This window comes from Bombus flavifrons, chromosome 3 (assembly GCF_040668555.2).
Source record: "Bombus flavifrons isolate JBK064 chromosome 3, iyBomFlav1_principal, whole genome shotgun sequence".
In the NCBI taxonomy this organism is placed as follows: domain Eukaryota; kingdom Metazoa; phylum Arthropoda; class Insecta; order Hymenoptera; family Apidae; genus Bombus; species Bombus flavifrons.
In genome coordinates this window covers 989,526-1,010,202 of record NC_138444.1, presented here as the reverse complement: position 1 = coordinate 1,010,202, position 20,677 = coordinate 989,526, and the positions used below count along the sequence as shown (strand labels likewise).

The following is a 20,677-nucleotide window of genomic DNA, read 5'->3' as shown; positions in this document are numbered from 1 at the left end:
ATTTCCTCGTCCTCTCTCCACTCGGGAGAAGGGCCCCCTCCTCCTCCTCTTCGCTGTCTGAGTATGAGAGGGAGGGGAAACTGCTTGGCTCCTGAGGGCGTGCCTCCTGTTTCGGGAACAGGGCTCCGATCACCTTGTCCAGGACTTCCGGGTCCATGCTCTCAGTTTGTGGGGGGGTCCTGCGGTCTTAGTTTTGCTAGTACCACTTTATACGGCCTTCCCCATGGATCTGATTCGACTGCCTCAATCAGTTCCTTCCAGGACCGATCTTTCGCCGCTTTGATCTCCCGCTGTAGCGCCTTCCTTGCTCCTCTGTAGGCTGCATACATCCGGGAGACCTCTTTCGCGTTTCTTGTCCACCTGCGACGTTGGGCTCTTGCAAATCTTCTACGAGCCTGGCTGCACTGCTCTCTAAGTTCCGCTATCTCTGGATTCCACCAGTACGCCGTCCTCCTTGTGTTCCTGCCAATGGAGACGCGTGGCATCGCTGCATCACACACCCTTCTCATTTCTTCACGGAGGTCATTTGCTTCGTCATCCACTGTCCGTAACCTTGCGACGTCACGACCTTCCCAACTCCAGGCTGCGCTGGTGGCTGCCACTTATAGCGCTTCTTTATCCTTATCCTTTGTTCCAGTTTTTTTTGCTCTTTGGCTTCGCCAAAAAGGCTTTGTTGGCCTTCCTTGTTCCGGTTCTGATGTCATTATCCCCTCCTATCTTCAATTCCATGTGCACATAGAGGTGGTCGGATAACGTCTCCACTCCCTCTGCCACATGCCAGTTCCGTATCCTTCGGTATAGTGTTGGCGTGGCCCAGGTGAGGTCGACGACCGACGTGCCTCTCCATGCGACACATATCTTTGCTGTTCCTCGGTTTACTAGAACAAGGCCGTTACCAGCCGCCCAGTCGGACAGCCTCCCTCTTGGTGTTGTTCTGGCGTTCCCCCATTGTGTAGAGTGGGCATTGAAGTCACCGAGGACCATTACCTGCCGAAGGTAGCATCTTCTCACACAACTGCCCACCTCGTCCAGGAAGTCCCCGAATGCCTCCAATCCGCAGTTGGGGGAGACGTATATTCCCATGACTGCTATCCCTGCCCACTCGATCGCCACGTATCCATCGCCTCGGTCGAGCAGGGCGCCATGGGAGCCCAGTCCTGGAGTCCAAGCTATGGCTGCTCTCCCGCTCTTGTCTTGTACCCAGTTGGTGGTGTTGGGCACGCTGTACGGCTCAGCGATGACTGCGAGGGCTATCCCGCTCTCCCGGATAGTCTGGTAGAGCATGTCCTGAGCTCTCCTCGCATGCCCCAGATTGCATTCCATTATCTTGGTATCGAACTTACCCCGTTTCCTCCCCAGGCCGTTCCTCATTACGTTAGTCGGGCTCCTTTTATCGTTATTATTGATATCCCGGCTCGGGGGTCTCCTCTTTCGGATTTTTGGGGGAGCGCATGTCATTCCCCCCATTCGGTGCCCTGCTGGAGCGCCTAGAGCTTCACAGAGCGGGCAGTTTGGTTTGGCTGCCGAGCATTCTCTAGCCTTATGGCCGTGCTTGCCGCACCGGTGGCACAGGTTGCTTCGGTCCACTGCCGACGTACACGTTGCTCTCACGTGCCCCAGCTTCAGGCACTTGTAACATTGCAGCGGGCGTCTGGGAATGGCCGTGACCGTGGCCCAGGACCATCCTACTGTTATCTTCCTGTCTCGTGCGAGCTACCTGGCTCCGGCCACTGGGCACCTCACCCATGCTGTTCCGAGCCCTCCTCTAGCAATTCCAATCTCTCCTACCTGTATCTCCTCCTCCTTACATTCTGCCGCGGCAGTCAGGGCATGTCTTAGTTCGTCTTTGTTGACCGAGACATCTATCCGCTCGATCTTCAGTTCTGCCCTTCTGATTGGAGCCGCTATTCTTACTGCTGCCGGGTCTAGTACGCTGGACAACTTTGTTGCCGATTTGGCGGCCTTGTCTCGTTCTCTGTCACCGGGAACTCTTATGACTATTGCTCCCGTGGCCGCCTTGCGCATATCCACTCTTTCTACCCCCAGCTCTTTTAGGGATATGTGGCTTCTCGCGCGGACAAGTACTTCTGCATACGACGTTTTAGCAGCCTCGCTCAGCGTTACCGTTACTGCCGATGCACGTGGAGTGCGTGGTAACACTCTAGCGGCTGCGCCTTGTCCTTGTACCTGCCTTTTCTTGCCCTCCTCCCAGGCGTAACTTGGTCTCTGCGTGCTGGTACTACTTTTTATCATTGGCCTTACCATCTCATTTCCCTGAGGTCTGACAGTGGTGGCGACCTTCTTTTTCTTCTTCCTTCTTGTCTTTCTGGACGCCACTACCGTCCATTCGTTCTCCTCTTGCCTTGCTGGAGGGGGGGGGGGCATCGCTGTTCTAGCCGGCACTGTCGTCAAACACCTCACGGAGCGGTCAACCCATCCTAGACCGCTCCGTGACTGCCGCTGCTTAATTTTCATGATCGGCCGGGAACGAGTGATTCCAGCGCTTTCTTTTTTTTTAAAGTTTATTTAAACCAAGATACAATTTTTAATACATATTGGGTATTCACAATAAACTATGAATTTCGATAAGATGTATTAGGCAAAAGTACCGATACGCGACGGTACGACGTAGCCATACTATATTATGTGTCGGCGTTTTATTCTTTTTTATGTGAAATACTAGTGCGTTATGGTCACTGTCATAGGCTAAGGTTTTAAGGGTGTTATTTGGACGTAGGTTTTGAAATTTTAGTCGCACATCTGCTAAGCATATGTCCAGGTATGAGCCTCCTTTTGGATAAGAGGGTAGCTCGGAGCTGTATAAGTTTGTTCTGAAATGAATGCTTTTATTGTCTAGCCAGTTTCTAACGAAGTTGCCTCTCGTGTTGTTTATTTCGTTTTTCCAGTTTGTATATTTTGCGTTAAGGTCGCCTGCTATTATATAGTAGTTTTCCGGTTTGTTGAGCTGTAAGAGTTCGAAAAGTTTATTGAATTCTTCGCTAAATTCATTCCGGTTTCCATAGGTTGCGAGGCTATGAGAGAATCATCGATGTACGCGTAGACGAAATCGAGCCCCCGTGTGATTTCGTCGACGAACCGCTGACATGTTTGCGCGGCGTTCCGAAGTCCAAACATCATGTTTGTTGCTTCGAAAAGTCCGAAAGGCGTCGTTATCGCGGTTTTTTTTATGTCCTCGGACGTAATCGGAATTTGATGGTAAGCGCGGACTAGGTCTATTTTTGAAAAGATACGCTTACCATGCAGATGTTGAGCGAAGTCTTCGATATGTGGCGGTGAGTACCTGTCGGGTACGGTGCGGGTGTTCAACGCACGGTAGTCGCCACATGGTCGCAGGTTTCCGTCTTTCTTCCGAAAATCGGTGGGCGGGTGAGATCCGGGAATTCTGCCAGGAGTTGGTGATGTGGTGACTCGCCGATGACAGTCTTAACGGACACTTCGTCTGTTGTGGCGGTGTATCCCCTTGATGACATCTGGGTTGTTGTGTCGATGAGCCTTTTGTTTCGCGGGTCCACGAGTAACCCGTAGTGACTTAAAAAATCCAAGCCGATGATGGTCGTTTTGACGTCAGCTGCGGTAAAGTCCCACTTGAATGCTCTGCGTAGGGATAGGTTTAGGTCGATCGCGACGGTGCCGTATGTTGTGATTCGTGTCCCGTTGGCCGCGAACAGCTCGTACTCGCTTCTGTTCACGGGTCCGTGTAACTTGTTGCGCGGGTATACGCAAATATCGGCGCCGGTGTCGATAAGATAGGAGATCCGCGAGTTCTTGTCCGTTACGAAAATGCGGCGAGATGCCAAACCGTCGTCGTTTGCCGCTTTTACGGACGGCTGGTCTCGTTTCCCGAATTCCAAGAGCAAGGGAATGCGCACTTTCTCGCGCGTTCTCGGTACTGTGCGTGGTAGTAACATAGTCCGTCTTAGCGTGGCGGATCGCGGGGGCGCGACTGGCGGCGGAATTGTGTACGTGAGCGCGATTGTGATCGTGGTCGACGATGTTCATTGATACTTAGCTCGGCTACTTGCGCTTGAATCTGGTTTATTCGGGCATCCATCCGCGCTAGCCGCTCGTTCATCGCGTTCAGGGCGGCTACCACAGCGTCGCCTATTCCGCTGTTCTGGCCAGGTGGATGGGTTACTGTAGGTAGTCGGACTGCGCTGGCCGCGACGATCTGAGCTGGTTCCGGGGAGGCTTCGAAGATGCTATCGGCGATTTGGATGCGTGTTTCTGGGTCTTTGCTCTGTACGGAGGCTAGGATGCTCTGCACGTGCGGCGGAAGTGTACCTTCCCAGACGGTAAGGATGACATCATCTGCTAACGAGTTGGTGGCTAAGCTTCTTAGGTCCCGGTAGAACTGGGACGGCTTCCTGTCTTCCATTTGTTCCTTTTCGGTCACTTGTCGGAATCTCTTGGCGTCCGACTCTCCCAATCTCTTGATGAGCTCCCTTTTGACGTACTCGTAACGCCCTGTCGCCGGAGGGGCGTTCAATACATCGCGAATTAATCTCACGTGCGACTTGTCGAGATGTGCAACCGCGGCCTGGTATTTTTCCTGATCGCCCGTGATCCGGGTAGCTTCGAACTGTACTTCCAGCATCGTGAACCACAAATCAACATCGTCCGGCCAGAACGGTGGCACGCGGAGAAGTGCATTTATCGTGTCCACGTTGTCCCCGCCGATCGTCGTGCGTTCGGAGTAGGCGTTATTGGTCATTTCGAACTGACTTAAATTCGCAGTGTTTACTTCTCACGAGCACTATCACGGTCACCTCTTTCACTGAAGATCACGTCGGGGTCACCAATTTGAGGTGGTAGTCGTGATAGGTTCGAAAGGAATAGTCAGTTGTATTCACCAATAAATATTTATTAATTGTAATGTTGCTTTGTACACTTGGCGCAAGACGCGTGGTTATAATCGGTTCGTGTCGCGCGGTTACAAGCTTGAGCTCGGATAGCTATGATTCGAGGTGCGCTGTGAGTGCGGAAGATGATTGCACGCGATCGTCTTGTATGACGCGGGGTGTCCGTAGTTTTTGCAGATTACGCAGAATATTTTGTCCCTAGTGACTGCGTCTTCTTTTTTTATTTTGCAGTCGCCTGGGCCATGGGGCTCCTTTTAATGTGGAAATTTTTGATATTTGACACTTTTTCCATGAGAGCTATTGTGTCTTTTGGGTCTTGGGTTGTGATAACGATGGGTGGAGGTTTGATTTCCCTTGTAGTGGTAGGGGCGTTCGTACGTTCATCCGCGGTGTGTCTGCTGGGGTGTCCGTTCGGTGTCTGGCCCCCCTTTGGCGATGATGTTGGCGCTGGGCCTCCAGAGTTGTTCGCTGAGGCCTGTCGCCTCTCCGGTGATGGGTGTCTTGGCGATGTGGTGGGTCTGTGTTTACCCATTTTGCCTCTTAATGAGTCGTTTTTTTTTTTTTATTTGCTCGAAGGTTGAGCACGGCGTTGAATAGTTTGTTGGTTCCTATTGGGGATGAGATTCTGGTTCGGTTTGTAATATTTCGAATCTATTGCTGGTTATAATTGCTGGAGGTGGGGTTGCTCTTATGGGCCTCATGGTTGCGAATTCCGCAGCTTTTTCTTCCTGTGTGCGGAGAACTTCCTCGTCTGCGTTTACTAGTCTTTTTGTCCTGGCAATCAGATTTGGTTGTGGATTGAGTTTCCGCGTCTTTTACGCGGAAAGTCTTAAGCTATTGTTGATTTCTGCAGCTGCTTTCTGCGCGTTAATTTTTCTTTTTGTTGTTGTTTTTTTTTTTTTTTTTGTTAAGTCTAAGGCGGGTTCCGTTTTCTTGCTTTTTGCTTCATTATCGATGATTCCTATTTTTTTATATACCTTAATTTTGTTGTTTTTTTTTCTTTTATAATTTTGTTTTTTATTTTTGTTTTATGGCGATGATGTCACTGCAATGTTCTTCACTGTTTGACACTTTTTGACACTTTTTGTCACTTTTTGTCACTTTTTCCTTTTCCTATTTGAGAGTGTTAGTTTGCTTTGACGCGCGCACTGTTAGGACATAAGCTTGATGTCCCTTTCTGGGCTGAGAGGTCCGTCCTGTTCGGATGTTTACGGTCAACTGAGTGATTCCAGCGCTTTTTTTTCCTTTTTTTAATAACGTTTATTTAAACTAAGCTACATATTAATACATTGGGGTATTCACAATAAACTATGAATTTGATAATATGTGTTAGGCGGTACGACATAGCCATACTATATTATGTGTCGGCGCTTTACATTTTTTGTGTTAAAATCTTTGGATTTAAACCTTTGGATTTAAGCCCCTGGGGAGCAGAGCTTTTACGTAATTTTGTTTTTGGTTGATTTTTCTGTCCTGAAAACTTTGGTCGCAAAACAGGACGCTTCGGTAGTCTACTTTTTGGGTGCTGTATAACTTTGGGGAGAGGCGGGATGAGGGGGCGGGGAGGGGGATGTCAAATAGGTTTAGTTACAATATTTACAAATATTTACAGTTTACACCTGTGTTATACGGTGTCAGAGTTGAGTTCTGTCGGGTTAATGGTTAGCTCTTTTGTTTTATTATGGATTTGGAATCCACCAATATTTCTTTGTGTCGTTGCTAATTTGATGAGCTCTAAGCGTACTGTCCATACTTCCCATGGTATACATTCTGGTTGAAAAAGCCAGCGATTTTTCTTCTTTGAGTAATTACCTTCTTGTTTGTACTTAAATTTACCAAGACTTCGATGGAAAAGAACACTATGCTTGCTATAATATACTTGCTACCACTTCATCCACTTGTCTGCTCTCCATACTTAATTCAAATAACTGAGCTCTGGCATTCATGGCCTCGTAAGAACAGTGATAAAAACGATGATTATCACTAGATACTTGTTGTGATATTGAATGATATTTGGTCATTTTTTAATTGTAGAAAAATATCCAATACGTCGAAAATGTAATTAAATAATCGTTGAAAAAATGCATGGAAATAAGTCCTCCGAGTCTTTAAAAATTTTATATATGAAATATCCAACATATCTATAAGGTTCAATTCTAGGATAATTTAGGGATCGATTCTGAAAATCTGAAAATCGAGAGTCGATTTTCAACGTCTTGAGCTACCGATCTTTCTCCGTCAGTCTTCAATGTTTTAAATAATTACTCTTTCTTCTGTGATCTTGTCTATCTCCGATGTTGATCTCTGTCCGTACGTTTGGGAAATGCGTGTCTCTCAAAATGGCTCTCCGTAAAACAAAGAAATCCGCTCTGTCCGTGAAACAAAAGAAGTCGTGCGTCGAGAGACGGTCGTACAAGCGTATTCGCATTTGAACTCTTAGAGAGTTTACACCTCCCCTCCTCGTGTTGACGATTGCATCGCTAATTGTCCTTTTCATAAGGAATTAGTTTACTCGCATGGAAGAAATTTCCTCCAGGTCTACGATTATCGTTATCCACTTCGTACATAGAATTTGAGATCCTTCTCAGAATTTTGAAAGGCCCTTTCCGGATTTCCTCCAATTTATTTCTATTTAATTTGTTCTCACTGTGAGTGAAGACCATATCGCCAATTTTAAATTCATGCTCTTTTCTTTTTTTATCGTATTTCTGTTCGTTAATTTCGAAGTTTCTCATTGAGTTTTTAAATGCTTCTTCTCTGTCTCTTTCTAAGTCTATCTTATTTTCAATTGTTCCTTTAAGAGCGATCTCAATTCTTTTCCCGTACAGTAAGTAATTCGGAGCAAATCCTGTGACACTGTGTCTGGTGTTATTGTATTCTTCCACACTTTCTTTTGCGACTTTTGTCCAGTTTTTCTTTTTTTGTTTGAATTAATTTTGCATCTGATTCTGTTTACTAGTGTTTGGTTTATCCTTTCTTTTAATCCGTTCGAGGATGGACAGTCTGTCGAAGTGAAAATTAGTTTGATGTTCTTTTTCCTTGCGTATTCTTGGATTTCTTTGGATATCAGTACTGGATATCTGTCTGCGAGGATCATTCTTATAGAATCGGTTTCTCCCGTCGAATCTATAAGTTTTGTGATATCGTCTGAGCGTTGTGTTTTTGATCTGGACACAAATGTGGCCCTTGAAAAATGGTCAATAAGAATATGCATAAATTTCTTCGGTAAGTTGTTATTAGAAAAACCTCCGACTTTATCGAATGACATAATTTCAAACGGTTTCTTAGCTGGTCCTAGTTTCGACATAAATCCAATCGGTCTTCTCGTTCTGCTTTTATTCTTGATGCAGATTTCGCATTGTTTGCAGAATTTGTCGACTGTCCGATTCATATTTTTGAAGCAGTAGAAAGGTCGGATTTTCTTTAGTATATGGCTCCTTCCAACGTGACCGAAGAATTCATGAACCGTTTTTGTTTTCGTGAGACGAATATACGTTGCCGTCCTTTAATATTTTTGAAAAATATTTCTGATTTTTTTGTGAGGTTTTTTGTATTTTTAATATTTTTTTCGTTTCCTTTCTGATCTTGAATTATGTCCTTCTTTGTAATAATATTCCCCACTTTCAAAACGTCTTCTTCATTTTCAAAACTTTCTAAGACGGGATTCCTGGATAGTGCATCTGCTTCTACGTTGTCTTTTCCCGGCGAGTAGATGATCTTGAAATCATACTGTCATCATCATCATTAGGTCTCCTAAAGTTTCATCGGTTCTTGCTTTGACTCTCATTGATTCTAACGGTTTATGGCCTGAAAGAACAGTGAAATATCTACCGATTAACCAATGTTGCCAGTACTGAATCGCCTCTTTAATAGCCAGACATTCGAGGTGGATTGCTTTCTTCTTTGCCTCTGTTGGTCTTAATTTTCTCGTTCCCACATCGAATTTGTGTTTGGCAAATACTTCTTTGTATTTCTCTATAAGTTGAAATACCTCTTTCTTTTGTGAGTTATCTAAGTGTCCAAGGTTGTCTATAAATTTGTCTGTCTTCATGTCTTCGGTAATGTTTATCTCTCTTCTCTTCTGATTATTCTTTCTTTCTTCTCTCTTATTAGATATTATCTCTTCTTCTTTGTCACTTACTTTTTGAGTGACTCTCAGATTCTCATCTTGTTTTAATTTAAACTTCCTTATGACGCCTAGCCCTAGGATAAGCTCATATGTGAAGTTATCATTGCGTACTATATAAATGTCTATCTCTTTTTCTATTTTATTTATTCTCATTTTTAGTCTCGCCCGGCTGCTCGTGAAGTCCTTTCCACTGATAGTTTTGAACATACTCTTGTCTTCTGTTATGTCTTCTTTTATTTGATCAATAATCTTTTGATTAATAAAGCTTGCATTAGCTTCAGTGTCGTAGACACCTTCAATCTCTTTTTTATCATTGATCTTAACTCGCAGTTTTATCAGTGGTTCGTACTTCTCAGGGCATTTTAGATTTTTTCATTCTCATCTAGTGTTCTTGCTTTCTCATTTTCTGATGTAAATAGTTCCAGTGGATTTACCTGTTTGACTTTCTTTTGAGCGTTTCTGTTTCTATTTCTACAAAATTCCACTGGGTGAAATCGGCCCGGGAAGTTCAGTGCTTCACAGATTGTGCACGGTTGTTTCTTGGATGGTGGGTTTGCATTTTTGTCCGGGTTTACCTTTCTTCCTTGTGTTTCTTGGATGTCGATAGGTAATCCAATGACAATCATATGTATCCTCACGTCTTCATCCATTTTCCTCTTTACTTCCAATATTAGTCGTTCTTTCTCTAAGGCATATTCAATGAACGAACCTGAAAGGTATTTGAAGTTGTAAGCGTATCGTATCAACCTTTATTTTTAAAGGTTTTGAAAAATGCGTCTTTTCAGTCTTCCCAGTTGTGTCCTTCAACTTTCAGCAGATTTGTTTGGTACCATTTTACTGCTGTTTTCTCTAAATACTTTTTTAAACCTTTGACTTTCTCCTCGTCACTTTTTATTTTATATTTTCTGCATTCTTCTTCATACTCTGATATCCAATCTGTGGCTTCTTGAGTTTCTTCAAATTGTTTTATATTAAAGTTTATTTCTTCTATTTCACGCTTATCTCGATTTTGGAGAATTTCTAGAAGTCTTTCCATGTCCAGACTGGACTTCTCGGTTTGCGTCTTTATTTTCCTTGTGGGGGTAATTTCTGGTTCCTCTAAGAAAATGTCTCGGAATACAAAGTTTAAGTCTGTATCGATATATAGCGCTGCTGTCTCGTCATCCATTGTGAGTTTAACATTTCTATACTGGTCTACCTTTGTTAGGCTGCTTGCGGCCTTCTTCACTGTTGCTGAACTGAATAATTGCTGATGGTAGCTTTTTGCTTGATATTCCGGGGGGAAAATGTAGCATACTTCGTCTTCTGGTCTTTTTAGAGATTCTATACTCTCTATCTTCTCCCCTTTCGCGTTCTCGTTCATGACGATACGTAAGTTAACTTTCAGCGGCATGGCGTAGCGAAAATCGATTTAGAAGGTTCAATTCTAGGATAATTCAGGGATCGATTCTGAAAATTTGGAAATCGAGAATCGATTTTCAACGTCCTGAACTTTTTCAATGTTTTAAATAATTACTCTTTCTTCTGTGATCTTGTCTATCTCCGATGTTGATCTCTGTCCGTACGTTTGGGAAATGCGTGTCTCTCAAAATGGCTCTCCGTAAAACAAAGAAAGCCGCTCTGTCCGTGAAACAAAAGAAGTCGTGCGTCGAGAGACGGTAGTACAAACGTATTCGCATTTGAACTCTTAGAGAGTTTACATATATGTGGATACATCGAAGTAAGATTACAACTTATGGAATTGTCTCGCTTCTTTAAATATTTTACTCTTATTTTTAGACATTCGAGAAATAAGAATTACATGAACTTTTGACCACAACATTAACTTATTTCTTTCTTCATATTTTTCGCTTTATTTCTTTTCTTTAAATTTTCTTCTCTATGGAGGAATTCTCTTAGAAAAATTTAATTACAGGTCATTATTATTAATGATCGTCAATTACACATAATAAAACGAATCAAACCAATATTCCTAATACATATAAATTCCTGTAACTAGTTTCCTTCAATGTTCACACAATCACTTCCACCAACGTTATCACTGCCGTCATTCTATAAATTTTTATCATTTAATTTGAGTGGTTACTATATTTTCAACTTTTATGCTTCACTAGATATTATTCGCTTTCAAATCACTTTATAAAGATTTAAGAGCCATTCTTTCACAAGACGGACACCCTTGTTGCTTCGTTTCAAGAACATTAAACCCCCCTGAACGAAATTATACTACAACAGAAAAGAAATTATTAGCTATCGTTTGGGCAGTTAAAAGACTTAGACAATATTTACTAGACTGCAAATTCAAAATTCAAACAGACCATCAAGCTCTTAAATGGAAGGTCACCCATTACGTAGTCCACTGGAGGTGGGTTGGCTCGGCAGCAACGGACGCACTTCTTCAGCGTGCTCCAAACTTGACTACGGCCATCGATAGGCCAATAAGATCTTCTTAGAGCATATAAGGTAGCTTGAGTTCCGGAGTGGAGATTCAGGAGGTGTTCATGCTCGATTATGAGCGCTGTAACTGAGGACTTCGGTAGAATGATTGGATGTTTCTGATTGAAAGGCATTGGTGAGTGACCGAGTCGACCTCCGACTCGCAACATCCCGTCCTTGTCCAGAAACTTGAGTCGTCGTAATTACCCCTTCATTGCAGAATTTCGGTCTGTTCGGAGAATACGGATTTCATCTGAAAAATAATAGAACTGTAGTAGTTTGATCAATTTGTTATGCGCGTTGGTTAAATCATGCGTGGTTGGAGGTCCCCGTCGATCCTGTTTTTGTCGCCATCTAAGACAACGAGCGGTAATTCTTATCAGCTTGGGCCAAGAAGAAAATCGCTCCAGTAGACTGTGGTCAGCCGGAGTCACGGACAGACAGGTTGCCTTCTTCTGCTCCGGAATTTCGATCAATGGCACTGGGTTCCACGTCGGCCAGTATTCTTCAGGATGTTGGAGCCACTCCGGTCCATGTTGCCAAATGGTTGGTCGTAGGAAGTCTTCGGGTGATTGGCCTCGAGATATGAGATCTGCAGGGTTGTCGGTAGTGGGAATGTGACGCCAATCTGAGGTGTGAGTCTTCTGTTGAATTTCTGTCACTCGATTAGCGACAAAGGTTTTCAGCGTATGGGGTGATGTATTAATCCAATGAAGAACGATTGTGGAGTCAGTCCAATAAACAGTCCTAGAAATGTTGCTTGGTAAGGCTTGAAGGACTGTGGTGGCCAGTGATGTGAGAAGAAGTGCTCCACTCAGTTCCAGCCTTGGAATGGTTTGTGACTTGAGCGGAGCCACCTTTGACTTTGCAGTGAGAAGTCGTGTCCAGACATGACCATCCGGAGTGATGGTGCGAAGGTAAATGCATGCCCCATACGCCCTTTCGCTGGCATCACAGAACCCGTGTAACTCAATTTCCGCTGCGGCCTTGATTATGGTTTTACGTGGAAACCTTACGTTGTTTAACAATGGTAGCTGTGCATAGTATTTGTTCCATTCTGTATGTAATTCCGCCGGTAGGGATTCGTCCCAGTCAATTTTTAATGTCCAAAGTCTTTGGAGCAGCATCTTAGCTCGAACGATCACTGGTGCCAGTAATCCAAGAGAGTCGTAGATCTTGGCGATTTCGGAGCTGATTGTTCTTTTCGTGATTCGAGAGGCGGTAGGGTTGATTTTGACGGAATACAGGATCGAATCGTCAAAGGAATTCCAGACAACACCCAGAGTTTTGAAGGTTTGCGATTCGCCTAGTAGCAGCTTATCGTTTATGTCCTGCTCGGAAAGTCCTCGTAGCAGTTCCCGGTCGTTCGATGCCCATTTTCGAATGTTTAAGCCGGCTAGTTTGAGCAATTCTGTGAGCTCCGTTCTCAATGATCGTGCCTCGCCCTTTGTGTCAACTCCTGTGAGAACATCGTCGACGTAGAAGTCTCGCTGTAAGACTGTCGCCGCTCGGGGGTACCGATGTCCCTCGTCGTCCGCCAGTTGTTTGAGGCACCGAATGGCTAGATAAGGGGCCGCTGACAGCCCGAATGTCACTGTGTTAAGTTGATAGATGTCAACCCTTCCATTAGAGTTGCGCCACAAAATTTGTTGGAATTTCCGATCCTCTGGACGCACAAGAAATTGTCGGTACATTTTTTCAACATCTCCTGTAATGACGTATTGATGAGAGCGAAATCTTAGAAGAATGAAAAATAAATCATCTTGTAATTTCGGTCCTATATGAAGTACGACGTTCAATGAAACTCCGGTGGTGGTTGATGCAGATCCGTCAAACACAACTCGGAGTTTCGTAGTTTGGCTGGACTCTTTGATCACGCCGTGATGTGGCAGAAAATATCCATCGTCCGTGCAGTGGTCCGTGGTAATCTTGGTCATGTGTCCTAATTCTAAGTATTCTTGTATTACGGCGTGATAGTCAGCTTCGAATTGTTTGTCCCGTTGGAACCGACGGCAGAGGGATGTGAGTCGCTTCATCGCCATGGCTTTAGAGGATCAAAGCGAAGGAGTTGTTTCGTTAAATGGGAGAGCGACAATGTATCGCCCTTCGTTGTTGCGCTGAACGTGGTTTCGGAAGTGTTCCTCGCACTGTCGTTCCACTTCCGAAATGTGTACAGTGGGCGGTCCTTCGTCGATTTCCCAGAACCGGGCGAGATCCGCCTGTAAAGCCGTCGTGGAGGCGTGAAATGCGTGTGCTGGTGATTGCGAGGTTGGGCTCCCCCCGATGACCCATCCGAATTGCGTTTTTTGCAGACGCAAGTCGGGTCCGTTTGCTTGACTGATATCAAGTTGGCCGACACAGAGCGATGCTAGTGTTGGTCCGGCGCTCAACAATATTTCGATCGGAGGGGATATGTGGAATCTTGGATCGGCTAGTTGGAGATTCCGAGGTATCTGTATCGTTGAGCGATCTATGGGTTGATCTGGGATCCAAGATGATATTGTCGGTATGATTAGGAACGTCAAGGTGCGTTCGTATGTACCGTCAATGGAGGTGATCGTGGCCGTGATGTAGCGTTTTGAGGTCGTCGATAACGTGTTGAGTGTTCCGATTGGGACCGAACATTTCCGTTAATTAAGTTTTAACGAATTGGCGAGTTTTTCTGTAATAAAGTTCATGCTAGAGCCGGTGTCTAGCAAAGCCTGACAACGGAATGGTTGAATTTTATTGTTCAAGATGTTGACCTGCGCTGTGACTAACAAATCGTGCTGCAGTGGTTCAGAGGGAAGCGAGGTCAATGAGTCTGTTTTCTGTGGTTCGGTCCCTAACAAAGTCGTCTGATGATGTCATTGCTTTCCTTGTCGTTTAGGACTGGATGATATATTTGGTCCCGATCCCGTCGTTCGCGATAGCCGAGATTCGCGTTTCGGAGATGTTCGCGGAGACGTTCGGGGAGATGTTCGGGGAGACGTAGATGCGCGTCTCGAACGATGTGACGAACGCAGGGTCGGTGAACTGGGCGAAGATCGACCGTTGGATGACCGGCTGCTCGACGATCGACCGCTCGACGATCGACCGCTCGACGATCGACCGCTCGACGATCGACCGCTCGACGGTACCATCGAAAATAGGCACATGAATCTCCGGTAGTTTAATTGATGTCGGCTCGGCGACTTTAGATGACTCGCAGCTTGGCGATTTCGACAACGATGCTGGTGTATCAACCATGAGAGTGTGTATTCGTACTACCAGATCGTAATATATGCTTGTTAATTCAGAAACGCGCGCGTCGTCTTCCTCGCCTAAATCTTCTAATTCTTCTTGTAATAATCGGTATTGTTTCCACGTATCGTCGAGTAGTGTCGTATAGGCCGTTAAATAGGCTTTATTAGGTTGGCTAGCTTGCTCGTATTCATCGAGTCGTTTCGATAGAGTGGTAAATCGGCCGATTTGAAAGCCTCGTCGCCGATGTAAGGAGGTAATTTGGTCTGTGTTCTCCATTGGTATAGCCGATTGTGAAGACAATGCCATGAACGAGCTTACCTTGTGGTTGTGAGTTTGAATGTTACTCGTCACCGTGTGTGTCTCGTTTGACGTGTAAGAAGTGTTCTTGCGGAAGTTGACCCTCTAGTTAGTTGGCGTGAGGCTGCGTGGTTGCGCTCTTCAACCACCGGGTTATGCTTCTTCAAAACTGATGGTTCCTGGCGTTACTGACTTCGCTGGAGTGGTAACTCTCCCGCTGCTGGTTATGTTGGATTCACGTGGCACTGTATGGTAGTAGGTGTCACTGGCATGCACTTTTCACAGACACGTAATCCGGCTCGAAGGACCAAAATGTTCGATCACTCGCGGAGAGACGCGATCGCGAGGAAACACGTCAACGGGAGTCGTAAATGATCGATCCCCTATTTCGGTTAGGATAATAGGGGTGGTTTAATTGAGTAGTTACACTGATTCAACAGGTATAACTTTATATTTATTCCAACAACTTTGTAGAGAAATGATTACACTGATGCAAATGTACAAGTTAATAGTTGATTGATCTGCGGTGTAAACCCGGTTTACAAGATGTTGACGGTTTGAAGAAGAGAAAATCAGTGATCTTCGGCGATGAAGCTGTGACGGAGGAAAACTAAGGATGGATGTGTCTAGCGCGATTTTGGCTGATAGAGTGAGGGAAATAGGCTTCGTTGTTAATTGGTTATTTGCTATGGTGGTGGGTGAGGAAGGATGCTCACCGCCCTTGAGATAAAGTCGTTGGTGGGAGGCCTCATACGTGAGGAACGAAAACTTTCCCGTGTCAACCCGTGGTCGACAATACTCCTTAGAAGGCGATTTAGAAAAGGGATATTTGTTTGGTCTGAAGGACCTTAGTTAGTAAATTATTGAGATTTATGATGGGTCCTTGAGACTATTGAGGGTAGGCAGTGAGGACGAGCGGACATCTGGTTACCATCTTGCCCGCGGTGTGTGGCCTGGTCTAGGTAGAGTGTCGCCCGACGTAACAGGTCCGTTGAAAAAGACCAAGATAGGAAACCAATACATTCTCTCTATACACGATGAACTAACCAAATATTTAATACTTGTATCCTTAAAAACACAACGGACCCAATCAATCTGAAACGCTTTACTGAATCATTACATTTATATATTCTCCGCACCCAAACGTATATTAACCGACAGAGGACAAAGTTTTATTAGCGAACTAATGCAACGATACGAAGAAGCATTTAGAATCAAACACATAAAAACCACTTCATTTCACCCGCAATCCAACGCAAGCCTAGAACGAACACATGCTGTAATATCCGACATGTTAAAAGCTATACAAAACGACAATGAAACAGAATGGCATCAAAACCTAAATTTTGTGTGTCTAGCATATAACACTATGGTTCATGATACCACTAGATATAGCCCTTTCGAACTAACATTTGGATATAAGACCAATCTCCCCTCTACCATATCCCAAAATCCCCAAAGAACATACGCTGATGAAGTTAGCTTCAGGAAACGAGAATGGGATGCCAAACTACTTAAAGCCAAAGAAACTCTAATGAGAAGTAAACAAAGATATCAAAGAGATCAAAGAAGAAAAATTATTAAACCTCAATTTATTTTTAAAGAAGGAGATTTAGTATTAGTTCATAACGATCATAAAGAACACAAGTTAGATATTGAATGGCTAGGGCCATACACCATTGAAAAAGTAAAAACCCCTTATTATGAAATAATAGTAAATGACTCGATTAGTAAAATACATGGTAATCGTATTAAACCTTACTTTCCAGGACGATATTCACCTTCTTCATAGTTAGCTAAGCTAAACGTTGTACCTCTTAACGATGCTTCTATATATCAAGAAAAATTAGCTCATGCATACTTATATAGCGAATCTGTAAACTTAATTATAGGTTTAGATATTAAGGATATGTGGCGGCACGTGTCACGGAACTTTCCAACGACTTCGTGATACAAAGCGCTACGCCGTCAAAGCGCAACACCGACGTGCCCAATGTGCCATCGATATCTTCACGCTTCTTCCGCCGAATTCTCGGAAGAGCATACCGCCGCTGCGGCACATCTAATGAACGCACGCTAGTGGGGATATCGATGGGCAACGAAGGGAAGAATCCGTTCGATCTGGAACAAAAAGGACATTCTACCCCGAACCGCGGAGCGCGTATGGTGAAGAGAAGCGAGTCGACTATTTTTGAGAGTTCGGTCAATCGTCGCTGTTGTTAATCGTCGTCGAGCACCAACCGTAGTTAATCGTTAATTGTTATTCAACCGTTGTTAATTGTTAATTGTTATTCAACCGTTGTTAATCGTTCATTGTTATTAAGTGATAGAGTCTAATAAACGTTATCGGTTGTTGAACATATTTGAGTGTACCTTCAGTACCTATTACAACCTATCCACCTCAGATATATATGCAAAACTAAACGAAATTAAGAGATTTAGACTAATGGTAACAGAGCATTGTAAAAGTGAATGCCCGTATTTCAATGAAATGATTACACTTCGCGCTCGCGAAAGAAATTTAGACAATTTAGTAATGCATATTAATCTTATGACACACACTCGTTACCGAAGAGGGTTATTGAATTTTGTTGGATCCATTTCTAGAAGTCTATTTGGAATTCTGGATGACGATGATTTAGAATTAATAAATAAAAATATATGTCGGAGTGGCGTTGGGGTCAGGATTGTGGGTGTTTGGTGAGTCTTCATTGAAATTAGCCATCGTTGCGATATAATAAAGACACAGTTTATTAGCACAGGCATGGATGATACAAGTTTAACAATCGACTGTGGTGATTAGGCACCCGCGATACTAGTAACAATGGTCTCGGGTTCGATAACGAATCCGCGGTCAACGGGATGATGAATGAACGTGCTCGCGAAGTCTAAGTCTGAACAATAATAATTCGTAAAGACGTTACTCCTTTAGTCGATGAGATCGCGTGCAAGAATGCCTTTTCCGTCCCGATGATGCCACAGAGGAAAACTATATCGGGGTGTGTTTAAGGGCACGAGATCATCGGATTCGTCGAGGATAGTCTTCGTTCAGGGAGTAAGGGAAATTGGCGTTGCTGCTAATTGGTCAATTTCCATACCGGTGATTAGAAAAGGTGCTAATTGCCCTCGAGAAAAGGTGGCCACGGAACAGAGACTGTTAGAATGTTTACTGTCATGTCTTACCAGGGATACTTCTTTTAATGGTGGTTATAAAATACCTTTGTTAGACAAAGCGTTCATCCCTTGACCGCGGGTACGTTGGCGACCGACGGTCGCCTCGAGCCCAAGCTCATTATTACTAATCCCGGACGATTACAGTTAGGTTGGATAATTACAATTGTTTAATTTCAGCTATAGTAAACTCCAGGTTAAAATGATGCGGGATTCCCCAGCATTCCAGAGGCTCCTGTGTTCTTTCCTCTCCGACACGGCCATCCTGACTATCACACGTCCTCGTGTGTAGCTGGGGCGATGTTGCCGGTCGTCTTCCTTCCGGGCGTTGCGTATTTCCTCGCTGTTCTCTCTGCATCCTACGGCGGCACTCCGCTATTCTGTGTCCTTGTTTACCACAGTAGAAGCACTTCACGTGGTGGGCCGACAGCTTGCGTCTTTTGGCTTCGGGTTCCGCCGGTGGATTTCTTGACGAAGATGTTGGTTCCTCCTCGTAACAGAAGGGTCTCATCTCGTTTCGAAATTGGTCCTCCGTCTTGATGTCGCTCGTGAGAGCCAATCGTTTAAAACGTTGGTCACGCATGCTTGCCAGGAAGAGAATGATGGCGGTAAGCATTTCATCCTTCGTAGAATGTCGCCACCTCGTCTTCAGGAGGGAATAAAGACGACAGTAATAAGCCCCTAGAGATTCGTCCTTTCCCTGTGGTTCCTTGGATACTTTCATTAACGACGTGGACGTTGTCTCTTGGCCACCGAAATGCACAAGGAATCGTTCCTTAACAGTAGACCAGGTTATCTCTTCGTCTATCATCGTTTGCGTCAGCCAATGTGCCGCGGAACCTTCTAAAGCTTCACTTAAGGCAGAGTATAACGCACTGTCTCGTAGAGGGTTGTCCTTCACAAGCCGACTAACGGCCAAGCACCACGCGGCTGGATCGGCGCCTGCTACTTCGGGGTTAAAGCGTGGTAACGACAATTTTCCGGGTTTCACACTCGGTTCAAGCTCCCTCGGTTTTTGCGCTAGCGTCTGAATTAAATCGCGCATAAAGGCCATCTGTTCTTGTATCACTTTAAGCGGTTCTGATCCCACTTCTGATGTCGGAGTGGCGTTGGGGTCAGGATTGTGGGTGTTTGGTGAGTCTTCATTGAAATTAGCCATCGTTGCGATATAATAAAGACACAGTTTATTAGCACAGGCGCGGATGATACAAGTTTAACAATCGACTGTGGTGATTAGGCACCCGCGATACTAGTAACAATGGTCTCGGGTTCGATAACGAATCCGCGGTCAACGGGATGACGAATGAACGTGCTCGCGAAGTCTAAGTCTGAACAATAATTCGTAAAGACGTTACTACTTTAGTCGATGAGATCTCGTGCAAGAATGCCTTTTTCGTCCCGGTGATGCCACAGAGGAAAACTATCTCGGGGTGTGTCTAAGGGCACGAGATCATCGGATTCGTCGAGGATAGTCTTCGTTCAGAGGGTAAGGGAAATTGGCGTTGCTGCCAATTGGTCAATTTCCATACCGGTGATTAGAAAAGGTGCTAATTGCCCTCGAGAGAAAGTGGCCACGGAACAGAGACCGTTAGAATGTTTACGGTCATGTCTTACCAGGGATACTTCTTTTAATGGTGGTTATAAAATACCTTTGTTAGACAAAGCGTTCATCCCTTGACCGCGGGCACGTTGGCGACCGACGGTCGCCTCGAGCCCAAGCTCATTATTACTAATCCCGGACGATTACAGTTAGGTTGGATAATTACAATTGTTTAATTTCAGCTATAGTAAACTCCAGGTTAAAATGATGCGGGATTCCCCAGCATTCCAGAGGCTCCTGTGTTCTTTCCTCTCCGACATATAGATAAACTTTTTGATGAAAACAATAAATTAAAAACCAATATAACTTACAAAACAAATTTCAAAACTATAGCTTTACCCTTAAATGACAGTCTAGAAGAAATCCTAACAAAAATTGAAAACGCTCCAAAAATCATTAATAATGTACAATTGTATAGAATGCACCTCAATCAAATTTCCAACGAAGTAAACTCTCTTAATTATGAACATAAAATTAGAAGTCTTAACAAAGGGGAACCAAGTGCCTCACAAATTATTAGTTATATTGCTCTAGCATTACTAGAAATATATATGTCGGGTTCACGTTATGATTAGGGTTAGGGTCAGGGTTAGGGGCGTGAAACGAATTTTCATTTGGATTACACATTGTCGTTATGCAATAGAGAAGACATTGACTAATGCAAATACGATTATTACAGAATTTGACAAGTAACCGTGGTAATTAGATACTCGAGAAGCTAATGACAATGATCCCAGGTTCAATAACGAATCCGCGGTCAACGGGATAACAGGATGCGCTTTCTTCCAAAGCTCAAATCGTACTCGACTTGCTTGGCTACGATGGAAGTATAACTAAACTAACTCTTTGTTAAAACGTGGAATATCCACCGAGCGTACAGACGCTAAGTAACTCGTTAATATGACCTCACGAGAGAATGACTTTCCGTCGCGATGATGC

General features: G+C 44.3%; 1 long non-coding RNA gene across 1 annotated transcript in view; it reads left to right on the top strand.

Annotated features, from left to right (window-relative positions):
- The window catches only part of LOC138177927 (uncharacterized), a 31,007-nt gene extending 10,735 nt beyond the window's left edge, over positions 1 to 20,272 (top strand). Inside the window, exons 2-3 of the long non-coding RNA XR_011172571.1 lie at positions 16,860 to 17,630; positions 20,003 to 20,272. This is a non-coding gene — a long non-coding RNA (uncharacterized LOC138177927). The remainder of the gene's footprint in view (positions 1 to 16,859; positions 17,631 to 20,002) is intronic.
- Positions 20,273 to 20,677: the final 405 nt, after the last annotated feature.